The sequence below is a fragment of the Suncus etruscus genome, chromosome 16 (genome assembly GCF_024139225.1).
Source record: "Suncus etruscus isolate mSunEtr1 chromosome 16, mSunEtr1.pri.cur, whole genome shotgun sequence".
Classification (NCBI taxonomy): domain Eukaryota; kingdom Metazoa; phylum Chordata; class Mammalia; order Eulipotyphla; family Soricidae; genus Suncus; species Suncus etruscus.
The window spans coordinates 79,400,986-79,411,036 of record NC_064863.1 but is presented as its reverse complement, the minus strand read 5'-3'; the positions used below and the strand labels follow the sequence as shown (position 1 = coordinate 79,411,036).

At 38.1% G+C, this 10,051-nt stretch overlaps 1 non-coding gene across 1 annotated transcript; it reads right to left on the bottom strand.

The window, feature by feature from the left end:
• Positions 1 to 5,320: 5,320 nt before the first annotated feature.
• On the bottom strand, positions 5,321 to 5,427 carry LOC126033014 (U6 spliceosomal RNA). The gene has a single exon (XR_007504172.1). It is a non-coding gene; the product is annotated as a U6 spliceosomal RNA (small nuclear RNA).
• Between the last annotated feature and the right edge of the window lie 4,624 nt (positions 5,428 to 10,051).

Genomic DNA, 10,051 nt, shown 5'->3' with positions numbered 1-10,051 from the left:
TGTGGTTTGATCCCCGGCATCCCATATGTTCCCCCGAGCCAGGAGCAATTTCTGAGTGCATACCCAGGAGTAACCCCTGAGCATTGCCGGGTGTGGCCCCAAAACAAAACAAAACAAAAAAATTCCCAAATCAAGGGCCAAAGCAATAGCACACACGTTTGCCTTGCACATGGCCAACCCAGGATCAACCCACGTTCGATTAACAACATCCCATATGGTCCCCTGAGCCTGCCAGTGGCAAGTTCTGAGCACAGAGCCAGGAGTAACCTCTGAGTGCCACTGGGTATGGTCCAAAAAATTCCCATATTATTTCAGTAATATGGCTTTATTTTTTAAATCAAAGTGAATTACAAATCTTTCACAGTAATATTTTAGGTACATAGTGATATTGAATCAGGGGCATTCCCACTACCAATGTTGTCCTCCCTCCATCCCTGTTCCCAGCATGCATCCCATATCCTCCTCTTTTAACCCCCAGGCTGCTAGTATGGCTGATTTTAAGGGACAAAATTTTAGAAATGTATATGTATCTAAATGGGATTAGAAAGCATTCCACCTTGGGACACTAGTGGTGGGATTGCTGCTGGAACACTGAATGCCTGAAAATCAACTATGAACAACTTTGTAAATCACTGTTTAAAAAAAAATTTATTTAATTTAAAATAAATGTTAACAACTCAATGAAAGTGATGTGTCTCATTGCTATATTTTGTATTTTATCTCTGTTGAGTATTATCCCTACTGATAAGTATTACTGCAAAGCTATTTTAACGAATCTGGTATTTCCCTGTACTGAAATCAGTAGTAAAAAACAAATAGGATTGAAATGGAATGGGTAAAAGAAGAGAGCAGTTATGACTAACATAAATGAAGAAAGACCTGTTGGAATGAAACTGACCAAGAGTACAGTAGATAGGATACATGCCTTGTACAGGGCTGGGCAGGTTTCAATCCCCAGATGGACCTTGAGCAACAACAGAAGTCATTGCTGAATGCAGAGCCAGAAGTTAATCCTGAGGCCCAAGTATGGCCTCAGAACAAACAAATGCAAGCAGAAAGAAACTAATATGATCCTTAACACATAAGGCTACATATATGGATACATATGAATACACTGAATACAGAATTAAATACAACATTCATATATATACACAAATGTGTCCAAAATATAAAAGAGGTTATATATTTGAGTAACATAGTAGATTTTATCAACCAAAGTATCTTGTATTAAATAACGTGCTATAATATTATAAGAGGTCAGCATTAGGGGAAAATGGGGAAAAAAAGTTGAAGATATTGCATGTATGTGACAAAATGCATATGAACCTACAATTAGGTCAATAACAGATTCCCCTTTTATATATAACCCTCTCCCACCTACTTACCACTTTACAAATCTTTTTCTAGCCCTTCACTCTCTCATCTCCAATCTGTTATTTCTTCCTCTTTCACCCTTTTTACCATCATTTCTTAACTCCTCAGAAATGGGAACTTCTCCCCACCAAGTCCACCGGCCAACCAATTCCCAAAGTGAAAAGACAGATTCCCAGCCTGGCTTATTTGCTAATTAAGTAAAAAGGTTTGCTTTAGGAAAAATATAAGGGAAGTCAGAGAGAAAATGCACAACAGAGTGTCATATAAGCAGCAGAAAATGCACCAAAGCCAAGTTTTCCAAGCAACTCCTAAGTCCACCCAAGTTCAAACTTGCCTTTAAGAATAGAAGCAATGCTCCTAAGATGATTCATCCTCTGAATTATACACATCAGTCCTACTACCAACAGTGAGAAGTGCTCAAACATGGTGACACAACTATGAAGCACAACGGAAAGAAAATTAATTACATGTTCACAAAAAATTACAATGGATCAAAGTATATTTTAAGTTCTAAATCTTTTAATGGAATATGCTAATAAGAAGCCTGATTTCCTTTTAGTTATAATATGCTAATCCCATCTTAGTTTGAAAAGACAATCTTAAGGAAAAACATTTGATTTAATATTGCCCAAATAAGGGCCATTGTGCTGGACTTGATATCTTTAAACATGTGTCCTCTCTTTTCATTCATTTGACCACTAATACTCAAATAAATAGAGCCTTCATCATGTAATCTTCTCATAACACAGGGTTATTACATGTCCAATTAACAGTAAAACACTCCTAGTTTACACATGTCTTTCCAGTATTATTACTAATCTTTTTCATTCTCAAAGTGTAAGTGTTTGGACAATGTTTCATACATAAACATTATTTTGAACCAATCTACCATGGATGTGGTTTAAATTATACATGTGCACCCACATCTAAGGACATCTTAGGAAAGATTGTCCATGTTAAGAGCAACAAACAAGTTTGAGTTGTCATAGTCCTGTGCTTTGTAAATATTTTCAATTACCTGAAGCATGTTGAGAATAAACAGCAAAAAGGAAAACTCAGGTGTGCTTCCTTTGTTTCCATAATATAAACAAAAGACAGACATAGTGCCAAAGGTCATGGTAGGAAGTGTGACGCATATGCTAAAAAAGTACATGCAAAGTACTGGGCATCTCTGATTTGGGTAGCTTTAAGAAGTCACTTTCAACTTCCTCTGCTAAGATTACTTCATATATACGTGTGTGTGTGTGTGTGTGTGTGTGTGTGTGTGTGTGTGTTTCTCACCTCAGATATCATTTCCATAAACCTACTGGCCCTTCTTACACTGGGAATTTCACTGTCTGATATTTGGACATGCTTGCTTTACTACTCTAAAAATATATGAATCACTCTTAGACTAGCACACAGAAAAGCAAAGAATGTAATAGAAGATTTTTTTTTGTTTTGACCTGGCTTTAATTTATTAAAACCATGTTTTGTTCAATTAAGAAATTATCCATAGTAAAAGCAGCCAGGATCAGCCCAACTGGATATCTAACAAGCGCAAATAAACTCATTTGGCTTTACCATCAACTAAAGTGAAAGAAAGTGCTCGTTTTGTTTTCTAACAACTAAACTGAAATAGCCAAGGGTTATAAATCATTCCCACATTCTCTGTCAATGTTTAGATACAGAAAAGGTTAGAATATATAGGGCACTTATTGCTACTATTTAAGAAACAAATGTCCTAAGTTTTAAGACTTGATCATCAGAATCAAGAGATCAAAATGTGAAAACAGACGCATTTGGGGGCTACCAGATGCAAAGAGTTAATTACGCAGTTCTGTCTAACACACTGTCGCACTAAAAGGAAGTAGATATATCTTGGAATAATTATTTTTATTCTTTATTTCATAATACCATGTAGCTATGGACAAAATAGCTAGTGTACCTATATATAATGTTAGTCTTGAATACATTTTAATAAAGATATAACTTTATGCATTCAAAGCATAAAGTGTAAAATCACCCACAGGCCATATTTCCAACCCAGATAAGCGGGTCTGAAGCAGAGTCACTACACTATATAATCCAAACCAGGCTCAGGATGAAGTTTTTGTGCAGTCTGGAAATCTTCTACCTTGTATCAATAGTTGGCTACCTGCCTCAACTCTTGTATTATTGAGTACAGAGACCACCACAACTTGGGAATAAAGAACTGAGTAAAGACAAGATAACTATAGCTTTATCCTGAGCCAGTCCAGCTCAGGTTTACCTGTCAGACAATCTCTGTTTTGGGGTAAAAAAACAAGTTATAAAGAAAAGAAAAACCAAAAAACAAAACAAAAAAAAAAAAACAAGTTATAAGCAAACAGATACAAAAGATCTAACTATGATCTTTGTTTTGGGTAAAACAAAGTGTGATCTAACATCAAGGAAACATGACTTCTACATCTTACAATTAATTTCTTTCCACATAACCTATCCTTATGCCAAATTAACTATATGTCTACATACATATATATTTTCACTAAAATTGCATTCTTTGAGATTTTGTGTACTTGTTTTATCACCTAATGCATATTTTTAAAACATTGATTCTTAATTTTTTTTTTTTTTTTGGTTTTTGGGGCACACCCGGCGGTGCTCAGGGGTTACTCCTGGCTGTCTGCTCAGAAATAGCTCCTGTCAGGTACGGGAGACCATATGGGTTTTGCAAGGCAAACGCCGCTGTGCTATCTCTCTGGGCCCTGATTCTTAATTTTAACATATCAAATAAAAAATGTAACACATGCACTCGAAAAATAAATTGATGATTATACACAATCAATTTTAAAAGTATCCTTAATAATTGAAAAAGTAAATTATATAGCAATCACTTTTAACAAGTGACTAAATTGAGATATACTTATATAGGTACTCATTTTTTTCATTAAAAAGAAATAGAAGAAAGAACCCCAGTGACTGCTAAAACATGTATTTATTTATATTTTCATCTAAAAATACATGTAAATTTATTTTAGTCTGTTTCAGTTTTTGAAATTATACATGTCATTAATGATCAGATTCAAAACTAGTTAGTTTTTATAGTCTTATCAAATAGTTGTCTTGTAAATTAAAGTGATTCATCAATGTTCTTTTTGCCACAAATATTCTAGATTGGTTAACAGATAAGATACAAGGTTGAAAAAAGGTGCTGGCTGTATTGGATGTCAGATTTTTCTTCTCATCTAGATATAATGTTAATATATGCTGAAATCTATGAAGCCTATTAATGTTTTGTTGTGTTGTCGAAAGCCTTTTAATGAATATCTTTCTAAGAACAATAGAGAAAAGGCATAGCATATTAAATTTTGAGTTATGTATATTTTCAACCACACCTTGCTAATCATTTATATTTTCTTACTAAATCAAGAGTAAATACAAATATATAAGATATATTTGTATGTGATGTCAAAATGGCATACAATAAAAAAGGGCAAAGGAAAATATATTAAGAACGAAAGCAGTTTTATTCCAATTTTATTTTTTTTTACTTAAGAGCTATAATCGAATAGTTTTAATTATCTGGTTTCCATGCTATCCAAACCACAAGAGAAAAAATGACAAGGAAAAATATTTAGAACTATTTCATTTAACAAACCATTATTATTATAATTCCTCCTAATCTGTTTCTCATTGCTAATTTGTTGAGGCAATTTGTACAGTCACATTTTAGTGTTTCCTCAAGTAACTATTCACTTGAGTAAGAGTATTTATGATGTATTGTTATACATCTAAAAATGACACTAAAACAAGTTCTATCACAATTCTTGCTCAGAAAACAATGGTTTTCAATATCTACAATTAAATTGTATTACATTTTTTCTAAGTCATTAATAGAACCTAAAAAACAATCCACACTTGTGTGTCCACTGACTAGCAAAGCACAATTTCTAGTGGAAATAAACGTAAACTCACTATTTTTTTTTTAAATATGAAACGCTTCACGAATTTGCCTGTCATCCTTGCGCAGGGGCCATGCTAATCTTCTCTGTATCGTTCCAATTTTAGTGTATGTTCTGCTGAAGTGAGCACTATATATCTGAAGCTAGAGATCAGGTAAGTAACTGAAACCATGTAGATTCAAAGGCACCTATATAGATTCTAATTGGAATGATAAGGATGAATAGCATTCAAAGTATATCTGGTCTAAAAAGTTCATAAAAAAAAAAATCAACTGATTTCTCCAGAACTAACCTTCCTTCTCTTATGATCACTGTGATTTTTAAAGACCTAACATAAAAGAATTGGCCATGTCTATGCTGTCCTTATCAACTATCAATTATCAATGAGTGAATCCTTTAAAGCCAGGAAACAACTCCCTAATAGCATAAGCTCCCCAGTCATTATCAGATATGTTCAGCAGCACACATCAGACTGGCAGCCACTGATTACTTGTTGACTTGAAACAACACAGCTCTCACTACTCAGGTGCCTGCAGGCACTCACTATCCTAAACTGTGGATTTCTCCCTAGGTCCTTTAGATTTACCTAAGCACTCACAAACCCCCAGACCCTCTAAACTTGGTACACAGGCATTTGGCACTTAAGAATCCTGGATGTACCTCCTTACCTATGTCAAACTCAAACTAAGTGACTAACTAAATTCTCTCTAATTTCATTTATAAGCATTTGGTCACAACCCAAGCCAACTAAAATTCTGTACTATAGTAATTATCAAACTCTAGGAGTCTCTTACCTACCCAGGGCCACCTGCCCTATCCACTACATATGCTGCCAGACATTTACAACACTTGCATGGACATCATCTTGAACCATTTGTTACCACCCAGACCCACCTAAGCAGAAAACTGACCCAGACCCTGAATGTCATGAAAGAATCTCATGAAGAATCAGATCATGCGGATCATTCACACTAGTGATGAGTTCCAAGTATATCAGAGAATGTCAACTTCCAGAGGAAGTCTTCTCAGCACACATCCTAAAGATCCCCACAATTTCAATGAGATCTGAATACTACCTCTCTGCTAAATTTAACCTGTATAAGGCAGCCACAAAAAGCATTCTATTAACATTACATCCTTCAGTATTAAATATCCTTGAACATGATTTTTTCATCATAGTAACACTACACCATACCAGCATATAGATGTCATGGCTGCAGCACAGAAGAAATACAGCTGAAACATTTTCACTAATATTTTTAGTATCCTATACTTTCCAAAAAACTGCCTAACAAAGCCAAATAGTAACTGAGTTTTGCCATAAATCTGACTTACCTTCATTAGAATTGATAGGAACATACCTTAAATTCCACAAGAAATAAGCAATCAGCAAAGCTGATTAAGACAACTATTAAAACCCTAGATTATAGGTATACTCTTAAGAACATTTTTTCATTCACTGTGTGCAGACTTTCTCCAAAGACAAGCTTTCTGAAGCAACAAGTTTCCTTTAAGATAATGTAAACAGAGGAGACTGAAGTACATGCCACTTGCTTGTAGGTGACAGGTTAAAGGAGGAAGGGGAAACGGCGTGCCATTTCTTCCTTTTTAACAAAAGACCTTTCACCTACACTTCTCTTTCTTAGATTATCAAAAGTTGAGTGCAAACAGTGCCCAGAACAAAGAATTGATACCCTTCTTAGCAGGTCAGGGAGTCTATTTTTTTATAGGAATTACACAGAAGGCAGAAAAACAGCAAGATATTATAGAGAAACGCTGCACCTATTTAAAAGCAATATAAAACAATAATTAGAACAGAGTAAAGTAATACATAAACACCTTAAGAAAAGAGAGGAGTAAGATGAAGTAGAAGAGAGGAGGGAATGGGAGGAGACAGAGGAAGAAAAGGAAAGGCAGGAAGAAAGAAGAGAGGAAGAGGAGAGAGGGAAAGGTGGAGAGGAGAGGAGGAAAGAGAAGGAAAGGAGAGGGTAGTTGAGAAAAGGGGAAGGGACAAACAGGGAGGACAGGGGAGGAGAAGGGAGGAGAAAGGAAAGGGAAAGAGTGAAGGAGAGATAGGAGGAGTGGAGAAGGAAAGAAAAGAAAAGAAAAGAAAAGAACAGAAACAGAAAGAGAGAAAAAGGTGGAGGGAGGGAGGGAGGGAGGAGGGAGGGGGAGGGAGGGAGGGGAGGGAGGGAGGGAGGGAGGGAAGGGGCTGGAGTGGTGTCTAACTGGTAAGGCAATTGCCTTGCAAGAGCTGAACTAGGACAAACCCCGTTTCGAGGTTCGATCCCCCAAGCCAGGAGAGATTTCTGAGCACATAGCCAGGAGAAACCCCTGAGCATCAACTGGGTGTGGCCCAAAGAGCAAAAAAAAAAGGAAGGAAGGAAGGAAGGAAGGAAGGAAGGGAAGGAAGGAAGGAAGGAAGGAAGGAAGGAAGGAAGGAAGGAAGGAAGGAAGGAGGGAGGGAGGGAGGGGAGGGAGGGAGGAGGGAGGGAGGGAGGAGGGAGGGAGGGAGGGAGGGAGGGAAGGAGGGAGGGAGGGAGGGAGGGAGGAGGGAGGGAAGGAAGGAAGGAAGGAAGGAAGGAAGGAAGGAAGGAAGAGGAAGGAAGGAAGAAGGAAGGAAGGAAGGAAGGAGGGAGGAGGGAGCTGGAGGGAGGGAGGGAGGAAGGAAGGAAGGAGGGAGGGAGGGAGGAGGATGGCTGATTGATTTTATTCAGAGGGAACTGAGTAAGATGACCTTTAACAACAATAGATAAATATAAATAACCTAAAAGGTGGGGGCAATTGAAAGTAAATAAGTTATCAATGAAAAAAAAACAGAATAAGACATTTCAAAGGCAAGAAGAAAAATAAAATCTGACTGTGTCCAGGCTTCATTTTCATGAATTGGGTTTTTGTCACTTGTCATTTAAATCGAGTCAAGAGGCAAATGGGAGAAGTGCAGATCAAGTTTGTACCTAGAAAAGAGCAGGGCAGCAGGCATCTGGGTGGCCTTTCAATGCCAATTCAGAGTGGTGATTCCCTTGTTCTACATTTCTGCAACTAAGAAGGTAAGCAAGCACTTTTTTTTTTTTTTTTTTGGTTTTTGGTTTTAGTTTTTGCGTCACATCCGGCGCACAAGGATTACTCCTGGCTCTGCACTCAGAAATCACTTCTGGCCGGCTCTGGTGACCATATGAAATGCCAAGATTCGAACCACAATTTGTCCTGGGTCAGCTGTGTACAAGGCAAACGCCTTACAGCTGTGTTATCTCTCTGGCACCAGAAAGCAACTTTTATTCTCCCTAAAATTCAGACTTGAGCCCCAGAGTCATTCTGCAAGTTGGGTGGAAGTTACCATTCAGACCAGAGTTCTAAGTGAAACTTCTCCACCCAGCTAAGTAGCACTTTGGAGCTAATTACAGAGAAATTTAGTATAAAGGCAAAAATGAAGAAAAACTGAAATCACACTATACATTACATTACTTTTCTTTCTTTCTTTTTCTTTTTTCTTTTTTCTTTTTCTTTTTTCTTTTTTCTGTTTTTTGGTTTTTGGGTCACACTCGGCAGTGCTCAGGGGTTACTCCTGGCTCTACACTCAGAAATCGCTCCTGGCAGGCTCGGGGGACCATATGGGATGCCGGGATTCAAACCACCTTCCTTCTGCATGCAAGGCAAACACCCTACCTCCAAGCTATCTCTCCCGCCCCATACTTTTCTAATTAAATTAGAACTTTCTTATGGGTGGAGAGAGAGAGAGAGAGAGAGAGAGAGAGAGAGAGAGAGAGAGAGAGAGAGAGAGAGAGAGAGAATTAACAGAGAGAGAGAGAATTAACAGAGAGAGAGAGAATTAACAGGAAAATTAATCTAAAATCCGTTGATGGATCAGAAACACCTCAAAGTGCTAAGCACAAACTTTGCAATCTGGAGATTTAGGTTCAATCAAAAATGTTGGATGCCCTCTGTGAATGTTCCTGAACCTTTGGCGCAGACACAACCCCTGTAGAGCTATTTGTTCCAGAGAGCCCAGCAGGGAGATTGTTGCAGGGATTCTCCTTGAGGCTGAAAGTTTTGGAGACACCAGGGCACCTGAGATGGGGACCCAGAGCACTGAGAATGATATCCCCCCACCCGATGATTAGGATTCCTAATTGGCCATTCATTCCTCCTCCCTCTCAGATAACTGTGTTACCTATCTGAAGCCTCATCCCTCCTTTCTTCCTAGGTGACTTGACCTTACCTTCAAGACCCCGCCCATTCCTGGGAGGGGTCTTGGAAAAGGTAGATAAGGCCTTTGACCCAGGGGATTAGGTCTCTTCTCTTTTGGTCTTTGGCCAGCATGGAGGTCAAACGGAAGATGGCTGAAAGGAGTTAAGATGCAGGACTAGCTAAGAATAGCAAATGCTTAAAAGGTTATGATATAGGCCACACATGTGGTGGATAGGGCATGAATAAAGCTGATGCTTCCTGATGCCTGACTCTGGATGAGTCTGATTCCGCCGTTTACCTAAACCTGGGACCCGCCAGCTGAATGGGGATTGCGGAGCCACATGGCCTGGGATGGCAGAGAAAAATCCCTCCATCCATCCACCTCAATCAAGCTCCATCGTTAATTATTTAACACTACACTATCAATACTGCCTTGATCCTGGGCACTCCTAAACCTCATAGTTCCTGCTGAGCTTTTCCCTCAGCACTACATCAACCCCCTAGGCTATATCCTGTTACTATTCAGATATTTGATCCTATATAAGTATTGTTATAAGGAATTAAAT